The 25587-nt window shown below is 44.5% G+C and overlaps 1 protein-coding gene across 1 annotated transcript in view; it reads right to left on the bottom strand.

Moving 5' to 3' along the window:
- The window catches only part of PREX2 (phosphatidylinositol-3,4,5-trisphosphate dependent Rac exchange factor 2), a 1458907-nt gene that overhangs the window by 1394557 nt on the left and 38763 nt on the right, over positions 1–25587 (bottom strand). The window lies entirely within an intron of this gene.

The raw sequence follows: 25587 nt of genomic DNA, 5'->3' as shown, positions 1-25587 counted from the left end.
TTCCAAGGTCGGCGGGGCGGTAATGCCCCATTGAACATTGGCCCTTCCCCATTCCCATTTTTGCCCCATAGGGCTCAATGGGACTGGGGAAGCCGCTAAGTACGGTACCACAAATTGCGGTACCGTACTTAGCACCAAGGTCCCTTTGTGGGTCCCTACTTTAACGGCTGGTGTGGACCAGCCGTTCAGGTCAGGTCCCGCAAAGGGACCTCGTAGTAAGGCGCTAATGGGTTAATGGCGCCACAGCCTTTTACGGCGCCGTTAACCCATTAGCGCCAGGGTCGTAATGAGGCCCTTTGCATTGTTTGCAGAGCAATTCATGGCTAGGGATCAGAATTCCTGCAAGAACAAATTCTGCACCCACAGACCAAAAGGAATCCTGAGGTCTAGAAATGACATACATCTTGAACCCAAACAGTATTTGAAATTGAAATATGATGGATTCCCTTTTTCAAACCTCTCAACAAAAGTCTGGAATGCCCTTTCCAGGGGAATCTGCACAATAGAGAAACACCTGACCTTCAGGAAAGCCCTAAAACATAGCTCTTTGAATTGTCGACCTAACTCACCAAACCATGTCACATGGTCAAATAGAAGGACACTGTTTTAATGAAAGGAGGTACAGGACAAAGCACTGATTCCTGGCTTGGGATTCTGAGATCAAGTGAACCAACAGGTTGGCCTACCAGTGAAAGAGAGACCTAACATTTTTAACCACTTCAAGATGGGTTTCAGTTTACTCCACAATCAACATGCACAACAATTATGCACTCTATACCCTCAGACAAGACACATGCCCTTCTCCCACACTACAACTACAAATACTTTACATACACCTGCAAATACACACAGCAACCACACCCCACACCCAGAATGGCACTAAACAGCAAAACTCCACACCTACTCCAATAACTCACACAATCAAAAGATGATCAATGCACCCCCAAGGCATGGTCACACAAGGCCTCCCATACAAACCCAAGTGCCCCCACGCCCACCGACCCATACCACCTAAAAGCAAACCCACACACAGAACTGAAACTACCAACACAACAGCAAAAGCACTTGTGTGTGCTCCCTCTCCTTCCATTAAACAAAAAACACCCTGTTCTCTTTTTTTTTCAGATCAGCCCGAGCACCACAAGACCATGCAAATGTCAGCAAAGCACAGTAAAAATACCATTAACATAAAATAACATACCACAACAGATGGCTCAAGAAACACTTCAATGATGAAGGACTGTTCATGGGTTTTATTGAACTTTCCAGGGTCCTAGGCCCCCTTCTTGCTCGTCTAGAAGCATCTCCTCCCCCACCCAGATGTCCTTAAACCTAGGTTACCAGCTACTGATTCTTCCTCCCTCAGTACATTGTGAGCTAAGATAACTACAGTGATAACCTAAAGGCGAATCGCCTTTTCTGTCTGGACTCCTTCAGGGACTTCTTAACTGTCTTTCTCTAGCCAATGGCTAATGTTTTGCCATGGTACGGGATTGTGGCTTGCAGACAACCTTCGTTAGTCAGGCTCCCTCTACCATGCTCTTGCTTTCCCCTCCCCCCTCTTGCCTCTCACTACAATCCCTGCACCAACTCCACACACCGCTACTCACCTCCTACTCTTCTGTCCCTCTGATGTTGCTAGGGCCTTCTACATCTCATCCCCACCCTTCGATGTTTACTCCTCCCTCCTCCTCACTACTTTAGTCAACTCCAACCTACAGTTTCCCTTTCCACACTACAACATCCCCCTTCACCATTAACTCCCTCCTCCAGTCTACAACGCCATCCTCCACACTGCACCTCCTACTTCACAAAACTACTTCCACTCCATGCGCCTCCTGCTCAGTCACACTCCTTTCACTCAGATACATGCACTTCACTATCACTCCTTGCACTATCTCACCGGCCCCACTCTCCACACTATCAAGCACACTCACGCTGCCCCCTGCCCATGTCCCTGGTGGTCTAGGGCTTGGGTTCCTTTGCTGACTGGGTCCCCACTGGTGTTCTGGGCCAGATTGCTGCTCACACTGCACTCCTGAGAGCTCTGCGGCCCAAGTGCAGCTCAGTCTCTCTCAGAGTGGCTGTGTGCAAGAGATGCTATGTGCGTTCAGTGCTGGTGGGCTGCTGTAGTTCTTTGGGTGCTCAGTTCTACCCTGCTCTGTCACAGTGTCTCTGTGAAAAAAAAGAAAAGAAACCCTGGCGAGCATTTTGTTCTGGCGGCATCATGTGAGACTAAGTTGGACTGCTCAGAACCAAACTGGCACGATGGGGGGCAGGAATTGGAGCCCTCTCAACTGCCCCTGTCTACCTGAGGGGTTGGATTGGTTCTGGAATTCTCCCTGGCAGGCCTCCCACCCCCAGCTGAGAGGGCTTCCCATCCCCTCTTGATAAGAGCAAAGTACTCACTGTGTCACAGCTTGTGGGTGTTGTTTGGTTATTTAACCACCTATTGATTGCCCATGGCCATGCTAATCCCTATGGCCATTCCCACCCACTACCTGCCCTTCCATGCCGAAAACACATCCTTCTGGAATTTCATTCAGCAAGCTCAATTATGCAGTAACCTCAACATATGTCCTGTTTAGTGCCTGCCAGTGCTATTTCTAAGCAGTCTTCTGAGAGTTAATGACTTAATTGCAGCTGTAAATGTGTTACTGGAAAAATGAAAATGATTAATCGAGTGTGCGTCAGGCACTTGATTTATAAACAACGTGTGTGTCCTTGCATCTGTCCCATGCACTGAAGTCCTGTTAAAAAAAGCTCTAGAAAGCCAGCAGTTTGGGCTTTTGTGCAGTTATCTTAAGTCCAGGCACTCAAATGATTTTCCAGTTGTTCCCATTTAATGGTGAACAAGTTCTATTATGGCAATGCCATGGAAATGCTTAAACCATGCCTACACAAAATACAAAACTGCTGGCTTTGTCAGTGCTTGTTTAACTCTCTCCCACATAAAATGTACTTTACTTCCATAAAACAAACCTCCCTCTTTCAGGTACAAAATCTCCCACGTGCTTCTTCGAAGATCTTGGACGGCATGCAAGTAAATAAAACACGCCAGCTTGAAAACAATGCAGCGCATGGGAGCCAACCAATGGAATTGGCACGATAAAAGGGCCTCATGTTCAAACTTTCGTGTTCCAACAAAAAGCCTGGCTGCCACACACAGGGCGGCTGTAAGAGTGAATAGGGTGAGGCAGGGCCGTCACGGGGGCTAGTAAGTGAGGACAACCCGCCTCAGGCCTCGCTCTCTGCAGGGGCCTAGCGGCGGGACTTTTGTCAACCCCCTTTCTGCAAAGTGCATTCGTTAACACCTGCCTCGGAATGGATCCGGGCTCTAGCTCGGACACCTTAAAAGGTAGGCGTTAACGTGCTGGTGTGGAGCCATCAGACTAGTGTTCACGCCCTCAGCTTCAACGCCTCTCATCACCCACTTTCAGGGGCATGGTAGGGTGCGGGCAAGCTTGAAAAGTAGTGTAACCGCTGCGCCCATTGTGCCCTTTTGCCGGCTGTGTTATGCACACAGAGATCCCCTTGCTGCCTGCCACCCGCACTCTGCAGCTGGCTTGAATGGCCTGACTCACTTCCCATCCCAACTGCCTTATCTAGTTTTCAGAGGGAAGAGTGACCAGGGGTGGGGAGATGTTATTTTGTAGGTATTGGTCGTCTCTTTCATGGCCACCAGAAGGGTTGGGGGATGGGGGGGGGGCAGAACAGTGGTGTGTCCAGAGTTATATTTGGGTCGGTGGGGCACTTACAGGTGCAGCAATGAATACAGTAGTAGCATCCTGATTTTAATCCAAACATGCTCTGGAAAAGTGCTATCATCTCACTGCCAATGCATTACAAACCCTGTATCATTCCGCTTCAGACATGCCGGTGTAAAATGAGACTCACAAATGTCTCAAGGAATCAAAGAGATGCTTGGATCTGATGTGAATACAGGCATGTTGAATAAGACGCACAGAATTCACACTTCAAGCAACACTAATGTAAGACTATGACAATATTCTGAGCGACTGATTGATGCTAACATTTTGTCATTTATAATAATCCATGACTTTTATCGCCCTTTCACCAAGGCACTTTATATAAAGCACTTATATAAAATGTGTAGTATCCGGCAACCAAAATAAATACTCATTTGTTGACAGCAGAATAATTAATGGTTCAGTAGACCTTGCTAGGATTCAAACCTGTGACTTGCAGACTAAACAATGATTCCAGCAGTGAGCACTTAGTCCACTGAGCAATCTCTCCAGATAGTTATCCTTCAATGTGCATACAACCGCATTTGCTAATGTATTGGCTCTGGGTTACATTTCTTATTAGTATAAGACGCATTATTACAGTACTTAGAAGCGAGAGTTAAACCTGATAATAGTAGAGTTATATTTTTCAATAAGTAAATGGACAGACGAGAGTAGTGCTTAGGTTTCCAGATAAATCTTTCTTTTTAACTGCACAGTTGATTAAACAACATACCTGTGTAGCGGTTGGATAGCTCAGCGAGTTAAAAGCTTAGCTCTGACAAGCGCCAGTTCGTACTGAGGCAGGGCTGAATCAGCCCTTCACCCTTCTGGGGGTGATACATTAAGTACTCTTACATTTGGTAGTAATAATCTCTATTATTCTGTGCTTTTAAGCAGGAGGAGCCAGACACTAAACGTTACTCATAAAAATATGATATAATACCAATTACTATACCTAGATATGGGAAAATCCTGTCCAGAGTGACATGAAAATATGACTTATTCTTTCACAAAATGATGGGCTTCAGAAACATGAAACAAAAAAATTGGCTATAAATAGGAAGCTCTGGGTCTGGGCCCTCCAGTCTGCCTGGCCTTCACAGAGAAAAACCAGTCTCCAGTTGTGCATTTGTGAAAACAGCGCATTAGAGAAAGCCAAAACACACACACAATATGGAAGGCCTCTTGCTGGGAGTATTGTGATGGAAATGTCAACGTGCAGCTAGCTCACATTAGCAGCAATGTGAACAGATGTCCTCTGACTGGCGTGTACAGGTAGACTATAGCTCATGACCCTAGATACTGGTGTAAGATATGTTGGGCGACCATGGCATGGTCTTTACGAGATTTGCAGTGTGTTCAGTCTCCAGATTTCCCCTAAGAATCGCTTTCATTGTCAGTGCAATGGACCAACAGCATGATTTAGCTGAGTCCAGCTGCATGAGTCTATGGCCTCCACACTAACTCGAAGGGAGAGTGTTCACATCACGACACAGTGCTAAAAATGGTAAGCGGCCCTCACCAAATTCTTTGCCCAGGGGCCCACGAACCACAGGACATCCCTGAACTGAGGACAGGGAAACCAGCCAACACTGGTTTCCCAAAAACAATGTGGGGCTCTGCAAGTGCACAAATGCAGATAGGAAAATTAGGAGATGGAATGCAGCACTGTATCACACAAAGGAACTATCATTGCAAGTTAAATGTTAAATGTTAAAGGTATTTGTACCGTGCACCGTCACCAATGGAATTGGTCCCCAGGCGCTCTGGCGGATCTGTAAACGATAAGGTGGGATGGGTTAGTAAGGTGAAGAGGGAGTAGGATAGTGAGAGGAGTGGTGTTCTGTTGGCAGCTTCAACTCTGTATACACCGGGTGCTGAGCTTTGGTGCGGGTATTGGATCGGTGTCAGTCCGCGTGTGCTGTTGCTCCGGCTTATGTGTAGTTGCAGTGTTGTGAAGTGCGTGCGGCTTGTTGTGCGAGAGATTTGTTGTGTGAATTTTTTGAGTGAGAAAAGTATGCAGAGTTTGAGCTTATATTAGTTAGTGGGTTACCTGACCTTTAGCATGCTAACATTCACAGTTCTGTCTATGTGTGGCACATTTTTGCCTTCATAATCCTATCTAGATGCGGCGCAGGCCAATGTTCAGAATTCTATCTAGGTGTGGGCATGCCAACATTCACAATCCTATCTAGATGAGGCACAGGCTAGTGTTTAGAAATCTGTCTATTTGTGGGCATGCTAACATTCACAATTTTATCTGGATGCTACGCATGCTGGTGCTCACAATTCTGAGTGTGGCACATGCTAACTTTGAAGTTTCATCTAGGCACGGCCGTGCTATCCTTCAATCAAATTGCTATCTAGATGCGACGCAGACTAATGTTCACAAATCTATCTAAGTGTGGGCATGCCAATATTCACAATTCTATCTAATTGCGGGCATACTAACATTCAAAGTCCCATCCAGATGCGACGCAGGCTAATATTCACAATTCTGTCTAAGTGTGGGCATGCTAATATTCACAATTCTATCTAAGTGTCAGCATGCTAACATTGAAAGTCCCATCTAGATGCGACACATGCTAATATTCACAATTCTGTCTAAGTGTGGGCATGCTAACATTCACAATTCTATCTAAGTGTGGGCATGCTAACATTCAAATGGCCTCATTACACGGTAGGCGGTAACCATGGCGCTATTAGCGCCATGGTTGCCGCCGGTACCGTACCGAGTCCGCCTTGGTGGATGGCGGAATTACCGCCCTATTCCAAGGTGAGCGGGGGCGGTAACTCCCCATTCACCAAGGCCCTTCCCCATTCCCATTTTTGCCCCATAGGGCATAATGGGAATGGGGAAGGTGCTAATTACGGTACCGCAAATTGCGCAACCGTAATTAGCTCCGAGGTCCCTTTGCGGGTCCCGTCCTTAACGCCTGGAAAAACCAGGCGTTAAGGGAGGACCTGCAAAGGGACCTCGTAGTAAGGCGGTAAGGGTTTACCGGTACCGGTGCCCTTACCGGTACCGGTAAACCCTTACCACCTACCGTGTAATGAGGCCCAAAGTCCCACCTAGATGTGACGCAGGCTAACATTCACAATTCTGTCCAAGTGTGGGCATGCTAATATTATGGCAGTCTATGTTATTGGGAGGTAAGATAGAGTGGCAGCGGTTTTCTGGAGTAGAGTAATTGCTCTAGAGTTCTAGAGTAATGGCCTCAAGCCCAGGGACCGTATCTCTCCAGGACTGAAATCGCTGCACTGGCTCCCAGTGGCTGCGAGGATTAAGTTCAAAACCCTCTGCATTGTCCACAAGGCCTTCTGGGGCCTTGGGCCAAAATACCTTCAACTCTCTCTTCCAAAGTATCTTCCTTCTCGAGCTCTCCGCTCATCCGCCTCCAACTCCCTCAGGGTCAGCCGCTTCTCCAAGCAAAGAGTTGGGGGTAGATCTCTCTCTGCAGCAGGGGCCTCCCTCTGGAACAGCCTTCCTGCCTCCCTGAAACTTGAGGAGAACCATCTCCGGTTCCGGAGGCACCTCAAAGCCTTCCTCTTTGCCTCCACTTTCTCTCCCCCTCTACCCTGCTAAATGTACTGAAACTGCACTGAATCTGCTACTGGGCCACCCACCGAACTCGGTCCTTGGCACAGCCACTCTCCCCAGCACTGCCTCCCTGGCAACCCCTGCACGGTGGGACTGTTTCTGTATCCCTACAGCCCCCCTTCCCAGCACTTGTCTGCACTTACCTTGCACTTGCCACCAGCTGGCCCTTATTATTTATTTTTTGCTATTCTACTAACCATATACTGCACTTCCCCTCTCCCTTTCCCCCTTGCACTTTTCCCCTCCCCTCTACCCTTGAACCTGCGCGATCTGAATGACACCTGGCCTAGTAGGATCGTTGTCTGTATCCCCTTGCCCCCCGCCTCGTCGCCCCTTGAAACACTTGTGTATAGGCGCGTTATAAATGCCATATCATATCATATCATATCATACTCCCCACCCATGCCACACTCACAGTTTTTGTTGGTGTCTGTTAGCTGCTGGCTTCCTTGGCTTCCCCTGCGGACACCTGCAGACACATCTTGGAGCCGCCAATGTAGGAGCTGCCCTTTGCCTCGGGGTCCTTTGCCGGAGGGGCTGCCGGACAGAGGGCTGCCCTGGGATGTCTGTGATAGGGGGCATGTGGGCCAATCTGGATGCAGTGAGGGGGTTGGGAGGTGGGCATAAGGGAAACCAGGAAGCGGGGCGGGCACAGGGATAGGAAACACGCTCCGAGTGCGCAATGGTGCTTTTAAGCGCCATATATTATTATAAAGTTGCCCTTTTGGGTGAGGGTCAGGAGACTCCTTACCTTGCTTCTCAGGGGGCCGCTGGTGATGGTGGCGAGTATCTAGTGCAGAGCCTCGCTGCGGCCTCTGTTTTGCTTCTTTTTTTGTTGTTGTTTAAAAAGACCCAATCAGTGTGGGGAGGCGGGCATAAGGGAAACCAGGAAGCGGGGCGGGCACAGGGATAGGAAACACGCACCGAGTGCGCAATGGTGCTTTTAAGCGCCATATATTATTATAAAGTTGCCGTTTTGGGTGAGGGTCATTTAACAAATGTTAATTGCGCAAAGATATTGGGATTGATTTGTGTGTGATAGTGTTCTGTGAACGAGAGTTGGTTCAGAATTTTGAATTTAGTTGAGTGTTTGATCTTTGAAGCAGATGACTGAAAATGCTTAATCTGCAATTTGAAGCATGCATTTTAACTAACTGTAAACATGAATGAATACGAATTGGGGAGAATCTATATAGTACATGTTTGAAACCCATGTTTGTAAACAAATGTTAATATTTTAATGGTTATTACTTTTAAGATGTTGATAACGTTCTGTGAACTATATACAACTATAATAATAAATAAATAGTACAGCAAGAGGGTAGATGAGATGTGAGGAGGGACACTGCCCGGGGGAGGGAGGTTATGTTATTTACCCACTCACTATGTTCCCTTGGCCATGCTAATCCTTGTGGCCGTTCCTACCAACTACCGGTTCCTCCACACCCAAAACACATCCTCTTAGAAACTCTTTGAAGTAGCTTTATCAAACCATAACATTAAACTTTGGCCGGCCAGTGCTCTTCTGAGACTAAATGGCTTAATTGCAGTTGTAAATGTCTAGTGGTGTGTCTTCAGCCGCTTGATTTATCAGCAGTACCATATCTTTGCACTGAAGGCCTCTTAAAAACAAGCATTGGCAAAACCAACAGTCTTGTCTTAGTTGTTAGTCATTTTCCAAGCACTGCTATCCTATCTAGGTGCTTGCGTCATTTTCCAATTGTTGCCATTTTATGGCCAAGTGGTACCATTATGGCAGAGCATGACAAATGTCGGTAACATGCTTGCTCAACAGCCAGAACTGTTGGCTTTGCCAATGCTCGCTTAAAATTCAGCATTTATAGGTTTTTGCCACCCAGTAAGTCAAAAATATTTCTAAGTATGTAGAGTGAGAGATGATGGCCTTGTGAAGTCAGAAATTATCGTTCGATTGCTTGGTTTGGTCCCAGGTGGCGAATAATTTTTTATTATTTGTGTTGGTTTTACAAAACAACATAAAAACTGCAACATAAAAATTACAGAGGCTACATATTTGTGGTGCATGGGTCACACTTTAGAACCAGAATTATGTTTAACACTTATGCGGAAATTTAGAACCATGTAGCAAGGATTCATAATTCTGACTCCTAGGCAGTGAATTATCACCCTAATTAGTTTTGGCATATGGCTGACATTTGGGTAACACCTAGTGATGCTACATCGTTTTGGCTCATTACTATTGCTTTAACGCCAAATGGAGGGATCCAAGGATATTCTCGTAGATTTGTAGGATGCGACTTGCAACAGAGTCCACACTGGAAGGGACTGAAGAGTTGAGAAGTTGAGGGAGCGCAGAGGCACTGCTATGTGCTGAAGACGCAGCCTCAGAAAAGAGGCTGTCCTCCAACAGAAAGGCCAAAATACCAAAGAACAAAGTTCCTGACTTTTTCCTTGACAACACACGTCATTCGAAGATTTCTTATTTTACCAGTTAGGACAATCCTACTTGCGTATTGATTTATAATTACAGATTGCTAACTACATAATGCAAGTGTAATGCTGTGACTGTGTGGTTAATTGTTTAAAATGATGTCAACTGTAGAGTGGCGCCACTCTCTCACCATGAAATGAGAGCTAAGCAGGTGTGGCCCGTGCAAGCAGTATGCATGTTTCTGCACTCAACTCCTGCACATTAGCACGGGCCGCAGGCTGTACAAATGTACTCTTTAAGCATGTCGTGGCGATCTATGCTATACTATGCATCGTTACTGCTGTTTACTGAACATCTCGTAACAGGCGTACATCAGGGGGCAAAAATTCAAGTTGCAAGCCACTAACCGGCCATAAAGAAGTCACTCGCCATCGCTATTCTGTGCAGTATTGCGTCCTTTTCCCCGACACCCGCTTTTGCGACGGGTGTTTTGGCGTGGGAGTTTTGCTGAAAATGTCCATTGATTTTTTTTTGGGGGGGTGGATAAATAAAGGGTTGGGGGTGAAGGGAAGTGAAAACAAATTAAATTAAGGGGGTATTGGGGGGAACACCCTCAAAAATAATTAAAAAAAAATGTTTGTTACGTTTTTCAGCGAAACTGCCGCCGTAACCGATGCGCATGTGTAGGGAGCCCCTAAGGAGCATGTCAGGAAGTACTGCAGTAGCGCTGCAGAAAGGGAGCCGCACAACTGCTGCGTCGCTTCAATTCTGTAGTGTGGCATGGCATAGCAATGCTTAAAAAAGAAAAAAAAACTTTTGCCCTTTTTTTCTACGAAATAAGGCGATAAAAGGGATTCAGGAAATTGTACAAAATGAAAATCTAGAGTTAATTGCATATGCAATTTGTACCAAGCCACCTGGGCGGTATCAAGTGATGTGTCATGAATTAGGTTCTGTTAGGGTTTTTCGATGTAAGCCTTTGCGGAAAAAACTTCTACGTTAACCGTGTGTTTCAATTCTTACAATAAATAATTATTGCACATTGTTTGGTAAGTAGTATGCATACATTTCATTTGTATATATGGAGCATGTGCACAAGCTAAATATATACACATGAAATGACATTGATTGATGGATAAACATTGTAACATTTGGATTAAAACAGTCTATATACTACTTACCAAACAATATGCAATAAGGATTTATTGTAAGAATTGAAACACACGATTAGCGTAGATGTTTTTTGCACAAAGGCTTACATGGAAATCCCCTAAGAGAACCTTAAAAACCCGACCAACAGGTGGATGTTGGTCTCTATGTAGCCATGCAGCCACTGACCGCCCCACAGAAAGGTGCAGTCAGACAAGCAATGACAAACCAGAGGGAGGAGAGAAAGATAAAAACAAAAGTATTATTCACCGACCCAAACCAACGTCATGAATTAGGGTCTCTTTTTTACTGTGGTAAAGAGATATAAATAATAATATGATAATATGAAAACACATTAATTAAAAAAAATGTCTTCCTGGGCTTAAATGTACAATAGGCATCCTTCTGCCCCATTTCAAAGTTCATCAAATGGTTAAAAGGTTCTCTAATGTTTGCTCCATGTACTAATTACTCTGAATTGAGAGACACGTAAACAAGGCCATAACTAGAAACGCATTTGACTTTCATGGAAGTTTCCATGTCACTCTCTGTCTCGTCCCAGTCTCGCACTGTAAAACACACATGCACAAAAACACAGGCGGGGGCGGTGCAGCACTCTTCCATCTGTTCTTAAAGCATATTGCACAGCGCAGTGACTCACTTCATCCAGGTTCTTCAAAACGGTTTAAAGTGTATTGGTTTGTCATAGAATTATCATGTGTGATCATTGTAATGCATGCAACTATTGTCAAAGGAACATAGTCTGATCAAGAAGCTGATAAATCACTCGGATACCACAAGCCATTCCACATCACTCTCGCTCCCTTTCTTTCTCTCCCTAAATCATTCCTTTTTCTGTACCTATTTTGCCTGTCTATTCTTTCTTTCTTTCTTTCTTTCTTTCTTTCTTTCTTTCTTTCTTTCTTTCTTTCTTTCTTTCTTTCTTTCTTTCTTTCTTTCTTTCTTTCTTTCCATTTTTTTCTTAAAATGTTCTTCAGCTGAAGATTTTAGACCCAATCAATGTCACCTTAACAGGGCGGGGTCATCACTTAGTGACAGCATGGTGGTTCCATGATGTCCCCTGAGCTATTGCGAATGCCAGTGCTTCTTTATTAAGAACTAGCATTTTGTATACAGCACTTTCTTTATAAAGAGAAGTGCAGTGGCTCCTGTGCGTGTCATGTAGCCACCCTAGTATTCTCCCATTGAATAATGGCGCCTTAGCCACTCCAATATGGAGGTGTTCTTATCAGCACCACGTCCCTGCACCCTCTAGAAAGTCCATTTGGGTTGCTCTGGGCCTCATTACAACGAGTGCGGTAGAGGGTTATTGGCGCCGGTAGAGCTGCCGGCGCTGTTAACCCTCTACCGCCTCATTACGAGGCCTGCTCGCGGGTCCCGCTAAGGACGTCTGGTAAAACGAGACGTCCTTAGCGAGACCCACTAGCAGGCCAGGATGCTAACAACAGGCCATCATTAACGGGCCCGTTGTTTGCATCCTCCCCATTCCCATTGAGCCCTCTGGGGGCTCAAATGGGAATGAGGATGTACCGGGTCTGGGTCCCGGGAAAGGGAATTACCGGGCCCTCCAAGGTCGGAATAGCCCGGTATTTCCCCATTCCAGGAACCTGGTACCCTGTATGGGGTAGCCATGTCGCTAAAAGTAGCATGGCTACCTCCCTACTCGTAATGAGGCCCTCTGTCTGTAAGGGCTTTAGTGAAAAACGTAGTGGTCCTTTAAGTGTCAAGGCAAAATACCTATTTAGGGGTCACACAAGATGGCAAACACAGGTCTCTGAAAGTTATGTTCGCTGTGTATGCAATATTTTTGTCACTCCCAGCAGTGAAAGGGTGGCTGTGGCAGGTGCAACGTTGGAAACATCTGTATGAGCGCACTCACCCTTTCACACAACATAAGGCCACAGCAGCCTCCTTTTCTGCGCCGCTTGGCAACGGGAGGGACAAGCATGGCTCAAGTCGAGGGAACACGCAAGTGGACAGAGTCCATCCACTTTTTTCCGAGGGTGGACTCAGGCCCCCCAGCTAAAATGAGAAACATTGAATGTCCTCTTTGAAATTATGAAATAAATCCAACCAGAGGGATCGAACCGCAGTCCTCAGGTTTGCAGGTCAGTTACTTCCCTACTGCGCTATATAACTTGATAAAAAATCAGAAACAACTCAAGGTGAAATGTCTCACTTTGGTACTGCAAGTTCCAGGGAACACATTTGTATTGGTTCTTGGAGTTTAAAAAATGCACACCTTTTAACGTTTTCAAAAACACTATTAGAAGAAAACATCCTCTCTTGGTTTTGTGTGTGTGTTGATTTTATGAAAGGCACATGCCATTCGTCCTGTTCAATTGGGGTGTTTAATGAAATGTGCATATTTCACCTTGATATGCTCATTTCTGGCGACGTCACATCCGATTGCATTTGTTGATGAGTCCCCTACACTTGAATTTTTGGGACTTGACCCCTGAGCAGTAACGATCTCTGCATGCTGGGGCTGCAAGATCATGGCCTGCCCCTGGGCAATACGACGCTGGTTCTGCACATTCCATTGCTCCCCCCAGCTCTCCTATCAGGGTACCTCTGGTCTCCGTGATCTCAGCAACCACAGTCTGGCTGCTCGCAGCCACATCACCACAGATACTCCGCAGACCCTCGTTCATCAAGCCGATGAAGGTGAGCTGGGTACAGATGGAGAGCTGGTGTTGACATATCACCCACTCCCAATCCCCGTATGAGATTGGTTTTGGGCCCATCGAGGCACAGATAATGCCATCTCGTGGTAAGATGTGAGAATGTCTGTCATTAGAGGCGGTGGGCCTCTGACCTATACTTTAAGGGAAAGCAATGGCCCTTCGGTGGTCTATGAATTCATGGCATCCACAGCCAAGGTGCCCTGATCTGTGTCAGGCTCTGTAGATGTGTCCTCCAGCAAAGGCTCCTGTATTCCCTCACCCCCCTCTGCAGGTGGTATGGCCTCATAAATATAGTCTGCAGAGGTGTCCTGGGGTGCTGCATCTGTGTGAGGAGACAGGGAAGGGATATTGGCATGTGTATGTTCAGGTCTATGTGTCAGGCTATGCACTGTGCACTTATGTATTTTGACACACATCGCTGTTCCTGGGTAGGTAAACCGGTCTAGTTCCCCTGACCTACAGCCATAGTGCAGCTACACCAGCTATAATGGAATAGTTGAAAACCTAACACCCATCTAACACAATGGCCTATGTCTATTGAAACATGTGTTTTTGAATACATTGGCACAGTCTTCTCACAACACTGGCACAAAGCCATCCTCACTGGCAACGGATCAACGTGATATTATCACCATGGACTCGGGGGAAGCAGCACACACCTAGCAGTCATGGCTTGGCATGATGCACGCATCGTACACCACATCTGATGTCTGCCATTTGGCCAGCATGGACACTGGTGAACACCACACACAGATACACAGCACAGGCTAGTCCTGCCATTCCTTGGCATAAATGTGAATTCGGTGGCATCTGGCCTAGAAACTCTGGCCGCCATTCTTGCAGCACCCTAAGCATCACGCATCACATGATTGGGACCGGCACAAAAGGTCCAAAGAGGTTTGGGGGCTAATCACCTGCTTGTGGCTGGGCTTTGGTGGTTCCTCTGATGACAATAACTGCCACAGTAGAGGGCATCCCTGCCACAGCCTTCCCTGTGGGTGTCATGGTGGCTTTGGATGCAGGTGGACCCCCATGACATTTTTGTGGGATCTTCGCTTTATCAGTTGTCCTTTGTGGTCCTTTTTATGGCCCCCCAACCTCTTCTTGGCTTCTATGGAATTGCATTACTACTTACTACCTCCCAGTATGTCAAGTGAGGGGCTGCGTGATTGGTTGCTGTTTCAAGTGAGGGGCTGGGCGATTGGTTGCTCTGTCAAGTGAGGGGCTGGGCGATTGGTTGCTCTGTCAAGTGAGGGGCTGGTCGATTGGTTGCTCTGTCAAGTGAGGGGCTGGTCGATTGGTTGCTGTGTCAAGCGAGGGACAGGGTGATAGGTTGCTGTGTCAAGTGAGGGGCTGGGTGATTGGTTGCTGTGTTAAGGGAGGGGCTGGGTGACTGGTTGCTGTGTCTTATATTCTGCGCTATCAGTTATTTAAAAGTACCCTAGCTTCCACCTTCGTTTCAGAGGATTGAGTGATTAAGGTATTACTTACTCATATGTGACTTAAAGAAATTAATGAAAATTGTCAATTGCAATACACTGAAAGTATAAATCCTTTGCGTTGTGTATTTACTTGTAATAGATCACATGATGTAATTAACAATGTAAATAGCAAACATAACACTAAATGGGGAATGAGTTAGAAGAATGTGAATATCTGAGGTACTGCACAATTTTTTTTATCAAGATTAGGGTTATAGAAACAATAGAAATTGATATTGGTTTATGTTTAATGATTTGTATAGCCCTGAAGAGGATTGAGAGGGTCGAAACCCGAGCTGGCAAGGAGCAAATATCTAAAAGATTATATATTTTGAATGTGTATTCATATCTCACACTTAAGTAATCTAAATGTTACAAATCGAAAAAATCTGAAAGAATGTGTATACAATCAACTATTGAGTTTATCTAAAGGTACTTACTTGGCGCGTGGTTTTCTAACTGTTCTTTGGGGATGTGCTTGGCAAGACCCAAGTAATTCGTTTTAGAAGTGAACACCATCTGCAGGGTATTCCTTACTGCTATGTTCGAGTGCTCTGGTCACCCTGGTCATCCTTTTCATTCAGGGTACTTTCCCAGTGCAAAGTCCCCTACTCCCAAGACAACCCACAGGCGTGTAGGGGCCATTTCCTGGTTCTGGGGGGTTTTGAGGGAGGGTGCGCACATTTTTGGTGCTTCTGAAATAGAGTGCATGTTTTTCGCACAATGAAGTTCATGCAATGCTATCTGCATGTGAAACGTGCATGTCTCACGGATACGGCAAAAATGTGCGCTTCATATCGAATGGGATATCAGATTAGCTATTACTCTTAGTGTGTTCGGCACATCATTTTGGCGCATGCAACGCCCAGTGCATTTTTTGATGCGCAATCCTGCATGCGCATCTTTGCGTGATGTTCTGGACCACTTCCAGAGCAGGCAATACCAGCTTCCCCATAGCAGCCCGCGCATCAGGAATTCGCTCCCCTCCCACCTCAGCAACAAGACATCCTTCCTGAAGTTCAAGAAACTAAAAACCTAGTTGCTTAACAAATACTAGCCACCGAAGCGAGCGCTATTACAGCTTGCCTTGCCACCCCATATACTGCTATCCTACAGGTAGATCTTTTTGCAAAGGAGCCCACCTGCCCACCTCCTACCACTGCTACTGTCTAAGATTCTCAAAACCGTCGTAATTGGCTAAGATTAAGTAAGAATAAGTTTGCTTCTGACCAAGAATCTCAAAATACTGGTAATGGCTTAAGTTTCATGTAACTGCCTGACGGTACTACCTAAAATGACCATGCTGTTTGTAACCTAAGATGTATGACTGTGTAACCTAAGATGTATGACTAAGATATATGTACGCCGTGATACCTAAGGGTTTGGGCGTGTAATCAAAAGCAATAAAAAAAATTGCGCATCTCATGGAGAAGCGCATGTTTTTGAAAATCTGACCCACTGTGTGTCGGTTATTTATGCCGCACTAAATGCAGGATTCAGGCTGCTGGAGATCTCTGCAGGGGGAGAAGTGAAAGGTAACGGGAAGTGGCAAGGAGGGCATACGAGGAGAGGGGAAAGGTGGACGCGGAGGTATAGGTGAGATCTGCTCTCCATTTCCCCTGAAAAGGAACGAACATTGGGCCTCATTACACGGAAGGCGGTGAGCCATTGCGCTATTAGCGCCATGGCTCATGCCGGTAAAATACCGGCACCGCCTTAGCGGAAAGGGGATTTACCGCCCCATTCCAAGGTTGGAGGGGCGGTAAATCCCCCTTCCGCCATTGCCCTTCCCCATTCCCATTTCTGCCCCATAGGACTCTATGGGAATGGGGAAGGCGCTAATTACGGCACCGCAATTTTGCGGTGCCGTAATTAGCTCCGAGGTCCCTTAGAGGGTTGGTTTTTAACGCCTGCAAAAAGCAGGCGTTAAAGCACCAACCCGCAAAGGGACCTCGTAGTAAGGCGGTAATGGTTAACGGTCACCGTTACCATTAACGGTGGCCGTTAACCATTACCGCCTTCCGTGTAATGAGGCCCATTGTCTATGACAGGCCACAACACAAAAACGGTGTGTGTGAATCTTTGTGGTCCCTGACGTGATTCTCCCAGGAGACATACGTAAAACCCTTCTGGTTGTGTGTGGTGTGTGCTTTTTGCTGTGGAAACGCCACATGGCTGTTCCTGCCAGGGCGTACCAGCACATGAGTCAGGAGGCCGTGACATTAGGCCGGTATTTCCCTCACCCTGTGCCACTTGGGGAGACGGCAGTCTGAACCGTGAGGCGGGCGGCGGAGCACATTCAGGCGTTTCTATGCTAATTGTTTCTGAACTTCCTTTTGACTTTTCCTGACGTCCGAGGAAAGGAAGAGGAAATCACAGAGCCTTATCGTGAAGCACAGCTCCAGAAGCACTTCCCTTCCATTCATGCGTGCTGCACGGAGCCTAAATGCAGGTTTTCCACAGATCTTACAGCGAGGCCGCCGGCTAAGCATTCAGGGGGGTCGGTGATGACACTGCGTGCTAAATTGCAAAGGCAACGTTTGATTTACAAATAAAAAGAAGTTTACTTTGATCGCTGGTATGGAGGGCAGTGGGGGAGAAAGCCTCTGCAATGTAAACTCTCAGAGTGTGCTCATCATCGAGTCCTCCAATGAATACGATCACTTCCCTGATCTTCAACTTGGTCATTAATAGTGGGACCACGGCATAATAATGAGACATGCCGCATGCCCATGCTCACCCTGTGCCCTCCCTTCCGTGTGCCCTTCTCTTGGCATGCCTCGCAGGATGCTCGCTCCCCTGGGGAAGTAAAGACAGATGTTTTGAATGGTTGTCCTATTAATATCAAGGGACGTCATTTCACCAAAATGCCTGGGGTAGCGGAAGTGACATCACGCGACCCTTGCCCTCTCATGACATCACAAGAAGTGATGTCATTTGACCCAACCCCGAAGTGGCATCACAGGAAGCCATGGAACACAACCTTTCACCTCTCGTCAAAACAGGAAGGGGCATCACATAGCATTGTTCCTAAGTACACTATGAAAAATATGGTTATGAAATCACTATAATGTGATATACATTTCATACAACAATGGATCACCGTTCGTATCGTTAATAGTGTGTATAGGCCCATATTATCACATCACTATGAATGCAAGCAGACGTCCAAAGCCAAATGATAATGATGTGTTATCATAAAGCATTTATGCTGAATCGCTTGATAAAGAACAAATATACATACAATACCACCCAACATGTGTTGGTACTCATTTATAGACCTCAGAAGGTTGAAAGGCTGAGTTGAGGTGTTTAAGGCCAGACTATATCAGTGACTCACCCCCTGAAGTGTGCCTGAAATAAACCTTTAATGAGTCTAGCAATTATTGTTAAGAATTCCACAAAGAGAAATTATTTGTTATTCCTATTCTTTCTTATTTAGGGTCACTGCTCAAAGTGTCACACTTGGGCAACCCCCATTTATAAGAGCCATGAATAAGAAAGTCAGCCCAGGAGCTTACATTTTAAAAAAAGAGAAAAAAAAATACATTCTTAAATATTTTTTAGGGCTAGCAAGGGGCACCACAGGGGTAGCAAGGGAGAACTCAGGGGTCACAGTTGCGACCCCTGGTCACCACCAAAGGGCATCCCTGCCAATAAACTTCAACAGTATTCCTGTTGCACTCCATTATTACTAATACATTAATATCAACAAATGTATAAATAACTATTATTTCTTGTCAGAATGATCAAATGCAGTTATTCACACATATTCAATGCGAGCACCAATACATTGGGCCTCATTCCAAGTTTGCCGGTACAGTAACAGCGGTACCGGTAAGCTTACCGGTACCGTTGTTACCGTACCGGAAAACTACGAGTTCTGCTCGTGGCTGCCTTCCCGTCCGCCAGGATTGGCCTGCCAGGCAGACCGGCACCCGCGAGTAGAGCATGCCGGATGCACCGGTACCATTTCGTTCCGGTGCCCAGGAATGGCCAATTACTGGGTCCGGCGCGGCCATAATGACCGGTAATTGCCCATTTCTGGGTGCTGGAAAAAAATTGATACTGGCGGCAGCCGTGCCTGTTATACCGGCACGGCTACCGGCCGTATTGTAATGTGTCCCATTTCACAATATCTTGCATTTGTATATACTTCTAGAAATATGCCGTCCATGGGTATTCCAATTTGTGTTTTTTTTGTTTTTCAAATTACACAATAATATAAATTCAAGATTCTTAGTAATTAACACAATTATAAACCTCAATTGTCAACATAATTTTGCAATTCCATTGCCAACAAGTGTTTCTCTAGGTGGTCACATATATATGTCAGTAATATGTTTATTCGGAATAAAATCCATCAAACACACATACACAATTTCATAATACACATTATTACAAAAATAATGAAATGTAATAAAATTGGTCAACGGACATACGCAATTTCATGATACACATTGTTGCCAAAATGTTCAACTACAAAAAAGAACTAATACAAAAATAATATGCAATAACATGATAAAAATCCATGCCCTTATTACTACAAACAACAATTTGTATCCATTGACCAGGAATGGCAACACAAGACATTTTGACATTTTTAAACCTCACAGCTAAGGTTAACAGAAAAATCAAGCGTAAAAATTGACTCAATCGCAGCCACTTCAAATTTATATCAGAGAGTTTAGTGCATTAGCCCTATGAGTCCTTCTTATCATAAAAGCCTGTCTAAGATACGACAAGAATGCCCATGTAGCATTAATCGAGGTGGCTGAAGGGGTTTATAGTGCAAAGTTTCAATACAAAAGGATCAAATGCATGCCAGGTGGGAAAAACGTGCATGTGTGTTGATTTGGTCTAAGCTAGTTCTAATATGATTCAACCAGGAGATTTTAATGGTGTCCTCTCTTAATTTGGAGCTCTTTGGTGATGTTCTGTGTAAGAGAAAGCTTAGGGTTCGTCCACATACGTAGCCATTGTGAAACTGGTTCAGTTCGCCATTCGACCTCCAGAAAGCCTACACCCAATTCAGCAAAATTGGGGGCAGAACTCGCAAGGTCCCAAAGCTTTTTAAACAAAACATTTTAAATTCCGTGTAATTCTGATACGTTGGAGTACCCCCAAAGCGATGCACCATATTTAGTGGCTTCCTTAGATTGTGTACCATATACCCTGAGAATCATGACAAGAGGTTGTCCATTACAAATGGTCTTGAAGCGTGTTATTCCCCCATCAACTGTTTCATCCTTATTACCTGTTTTGTAATACGATATGATATGATAGGTTATTTATAGTGCACTTAATACCCAGAGGTTTCTAAGCGCGGATTCGGTGCTCGAACCTGTGGTGCTCTGTGTCGTCTTGCTTCCAAGGTGAGCACGTTGCCACTGAGCTATCCTACCGAGAATATGGGCATCACCTGTTAGATCTCAGGAGAAACACATACCCAGGTAATCAAATTCACACACCCTTGGAATCATGGCACCATTGCTTGTCATTTATTGCATTTGTATTACTGTTTGGCAATATTACAGGCCATGGCTGCTGATTTTGTCAAGTTGACCCTCAGATCCAGACTATTCATGAATTTTGTGTAAACATCAATTTACTTTTGAAGAGCCCTTGGTGTGCGTGCTATTAGAACAGCGTGGTCTGCCTATGCCAGAATGGGAAAGGCCCTATTCCCGAGCCTAGGGTAATCTTCATTTGACTCCACTAAGGCATTGTACAGTCCATTTACACAATGGGAAAACAATAACAGGGCTAGTACACAGCCCTGTTCCACACTTAGGTTTACAGAAAAATAATGCAGGCAAGGTCCTTGATCACCACTGCGAACACAAGCCTGGTTGTCCAGATTAATGTAGTCATTTATTGGGTATTTATAATGCACCTATGCACAAGTGTTTCAAGGCCATTAAAACAATTACAAGATCTGGGGGTGAGGGGGCAATCTAGGGACCTGAGCACATGCCATAACTTGGCTGCATTAACTTTATCAAAGGCTGTACTCAGATCCACGAATGCAAAATGAACCGGTTCATTTTCTATAAAAATGCTGCCAACAAGTATAGATTAAGAGCCTGGCCCCCTGTTCTCAAACCTGGCTGAAATCGGAATCGTATGCCTCCCAAAATGTTATTGTGAGGACCCACTGCTGTAGTCTGACAAGCAAGGCTCTCCCAAAGATCTTTACGCTGGTGTCTATCAAAGATATGGGACTATAAGCCAGAGGGCTCGCCCTGTCCCCCATTTTGAAAATTGGAAAAATAACTGCCAGTTTCCAGTCGGGGGGATGCTACCCATGTCAAGAATACAGTGTAAACTAATTGTCACCAGAGGGGCCCAAACCCCCTTCAAATCCTGAAAAGGTTTGGCTGCAATTGCCTCAGGCCCTGGTGAGCGATTGTATGCCTGGCTTAAAATTGCTGTCATCACCTCATGCAGTGAACATTTTGGTGATGACTTTGTTTGCAGTATTTCTACAGGTTCCATTTTTCCTCTATAAAGGGTAAAACAATGATCCACCTAAACAGTTTCCACAACAGTTGTCTACATGCCCTTTAACACACGTTTGTGTAAAGGGCCATTTGCTACAAGTGACAAAATGATTTGGAGTCCCTCGAGGAGCAGGCTTCCACTGGATTCTCCCATGAGATCTCCTCTAGCTCTAATTTTTCCTTTTTTTAGTGTGTTCTTGTAAAATGCTCTTGCCTTGATTGCGTCTAATCAAGTGGCATTAGAGCTATTTAACGTGGCAAGTAGTAGCTCTTTTGCCTTTTTGCATTCCATATTGAACTAATCCCTGCACTGTACCATTTGCAATACATATTCCTTTTGGAAAATGTAATCTTTTCCAATAAGCCCTAAAAGCATGGAAAATAACTTGCAGGTCTTTCTCCTCATTGAGAATGGTCATGAAGGAGGACACATTTGGTGCTATTATTTCATGGTGAATTTAGGGTTTATCGATCTTAGTCCGTTATATTCTCCTCTTGTAATTCGAATTGATTTCAGCATTTTCATATGTGCAACCATATTAAAGGTCAATGAATTTGTCTGCCATTTAATGTGAAGAAGGAAGGGAGAGTGATCACTACAAAATTCACTAACCACTCTAAATATATATATATATATATATATATATATATATATATATATATATATATATATATATTTGTAAAAGTGTGTTTTTATGTTCGGGGTTTGCTCCAGCCCCATAACAGTTTGTGGGCTGAAATTCTGGCCCACGGTTGGCATACCACATTAACTGTATCATAACTGCTACATTGTTTATGTATCTATGTTTGTACTGTCTCTTGAAACCACTGTAATTAAGTAAGCCTTGATTGTAACAGCGCCTCGATGCCTGAGGGTCGTAAGTGCACTTAATAAATGCAAATAGAAAAAATACCAATCTGGGGTGTACTTGGGATAGTGAAATTTGGCCAACTCTACCCATTTGCCTTGCATAGTGGGGGGTCCGGCCGTTTGCTAACAGTATAGGCAATTTCAGGAGATTGTTGATTTTGTGATTGTTGGCTCCAGCCCCACAACAACTGGTGGGCTGAAATGTTGGTCCGAGGTTGGCATACCAGTCTGAGATGCACTGGCAATACACCCATTCACCCTGCACAGGGCAGGTTCCGGCCCTGTGCTATCAGGATATGCAGTTTTGGGAGATTGATGATTTTGCAACTTATTCAAAAATGGGAAGTTAGGACTCAAGTCCGGCATACCAGTCTAGGTTGTAGTGGTGACAGTGAAATTGGACCAACCCCACCTATTCGCCGGCACAGGGGTGCAGCGGGTTCCAGCCCTGTGCAATCAGTATAGGCTATTGCGATTTTTCAAAAATAGGCAGTCAGGACATAATATATCATACACAAGGCTCTAGCAAACCCCCACTTGCATGTCAGCTACAGACCAGGGCAATGCCGGGGGCTATGGATAGTTCTTGAATAATAGGCCATTGCCTTGCAGAAATGCTAAAATAGTCAATGGTAGAAGACCCCTGATGATTTTTAAACATGGGTACACCTGGTATATCTGGGAGGAATCCGCCATTTATAGACGGAAGGCCCCATTCCATGTGCCACATGTAAACTAATAGACCATTCGAACATGTACGAGAGTCCTGCATTTGGAGGTCTGAAATCCCCAGTGAGTGGTCCTCCAATTCATCATAAAGTCCCACAGGGGGTCCATTACCAACTTTAACATGGAAACCTCCTGCTAATAACAACAGGGTATTGGACTTTATTTGCATTAACACATTATCCACCATAAATATTTTAAATGGGGCGAGGCTGTTGTATTGAGGTTTTTATTTTGGGGACTATTATAAACATTCACAATCCCCATTCTTTCGCCAGAACTAGAAGTGAGGCTTAACATTTGGACATAATTCAAATTCTAGTAAAAATGTTTATTCCCCCAAAGCATCGGCCTCTAGCTTTTTCTGAGGCGCGAATTGCATATGTCACAAAACGGTCTAGGATAAGATCCTCAAGTGCCCATATCCCCTACAATAAGATCAGTCTAGTTCTAGCAACTTATATCGCGCCCCTGCAATGTTCATATAGCAACACAATTGAGTCTAGATGCCTAATCTTTTTTGATGTACCTTTGGGCTCCTCAAAACAGGGAGAGATTTGGGCTGAACAGGGAATAACACAGTAATTAGTTAATGTGGGCTGTAGTGAGCTTCTTCAAGGCTGATCCTTGATGCTGCACATGACACAATATGCTATCATTGACAGTGCACACTTATCATCATACATGTCATCACAAAGGAAAAGAAAAGGACAAAATCCCATTATAATCAGTCCATCCCCATACAATTAACTCTGAAAATTCCAGATTCCATATTTCATGTAAGTAGCTCCTTGTCACAATTGTAAATATACATATTGCATCAATTGTGGAGTCCAAGTGCATACACCTGACAGTTCTTAACCACAACTACATATGATATTAAATAGAATTCACCATCCATCACTCCTTCAATTCATTACACAGCAGGAGAATTCATGAGTACAAAGATATTGTGAAGACTAGTCCTTTTTCTATGACTTACAATTTCACCAATATATAGACTTCATAATGATGACCAAAAAATGTAGGATGCCAAATGCTCGTGTTTATCAAGACGTGTGATGCAGCTTGACAGAGGAGGTAAGGAAGATGAGTGACATGAAGGAGAGATGTGTAGTAATACATTTGCAACGTTTTGAATAAAGATATGAGGAAGTGTTATTACTTCACTTTAGATATGGAAACATTTAATGAAAGAAGAAACATGAACATTCGTACATGACTTAGGAATATACAAGGTAGACGAAATAAAAGGCAAGACTGAGGGAGATTTTGGCTAATGGATAAGATGTATATTTTGAATTAGTGTCCGGGTTTTCATGTAGCGTCGCTTTGTCTTGGAAGCTATTTTAGAAAGAACATTGAAACATTGCAAGTAACGCTGTATGTGGAAGGAATTTAGTAAATACACAGCAGAAATGACAGATGGCAGGAAGGAAGTTTACATTAGTGCTATTGGAGACATGCTATGACATAAGAAACTTTGATAGCATGTAGTAATGAATTGAAGGAGTGATGGCTGGTGAATGCTATTTTATATCGTAAGTAGTTGTGGTTAAGGACGTTAAGTGCATGCACTTGGACACGACAATTAATGTAATATGTATAGTAATGATTGTGAAAAGGAGCTAGTTAAGTGGAATAACTGATTATAAAGGGATTTTTCAGTTCGTTCCCTTTTAGTTTCCTTTTCAGTGACTTATATATGATGATGGGATATGATAGGTTATTTAGAATGCGCTTAATAACCAGAGGTTTCTAAGCGCGGACACAGGGATCGAACCTGTGTTGATCCGTGTCGTCTTGCTTCCAAAGCAAGCACGTTGCCGCTGAGCTACCCACCCGAAACCGGAGGTGTTACGTGTTGAATTGTTAATCATAGAATATTGTATCATTTGCAACATCAATGATCAGCCTTGAAGATGTTCACTAAGAGACACATTATGTATGTGACCACCTAGCGAAACATGTGCTGGCAACGGAATAGGAGAATGATGTTGACAATTGAGCTATATAATTGTGTTAATTACCCAGCATCTTGGTTTTATATTTTTGTATAGTTTGTAAAACACAAATAGGAATACTCTCGGATGGCATATTTCTAAGAAGTATATAATAATAATGCAGGACATTGTGACAATGTATTGGTGTTTGCTTTGAAAATGTTTGAATAAATGCAAAGAAGCATTCTGAAAAGAAATAATAGTTATTTATGTGTTGATATTGAAGTAGTAGTAATAATTGAGCACAACAGGTATACTGGTGAAGTTTATTGATAATCTAGGGGGCCCCTTACAGGTCAGTGCCAGACAATCCCATTGCAGCCATTTGTTTTACTTTAACTATAGATTAAGACAAATACGAATCATCGCTCTAATTAAAGCGC

This window comes from Ambystoma mexicanum, chromosome 5q, assembly GCF_040938575.1.
Source record: "Ambystoma mexicanum isolate Mex_15411 chromosome 5q, UKY_AmexF1_1, whole genome shotgun sequence".
NCBI classification, from domain to species: domain Eukaryota; kingdom Metazoa; phylum Chordata; class Amphibia; order Caudata; family Ambystomatidae; genus Ambystoma; species Ambystoma mexicanum.
The sequence above is the reverse complement of the archived record's forward strand: the minus strand, read 5'-3'. Positions and strand labels throughout refer to the sequence as shown.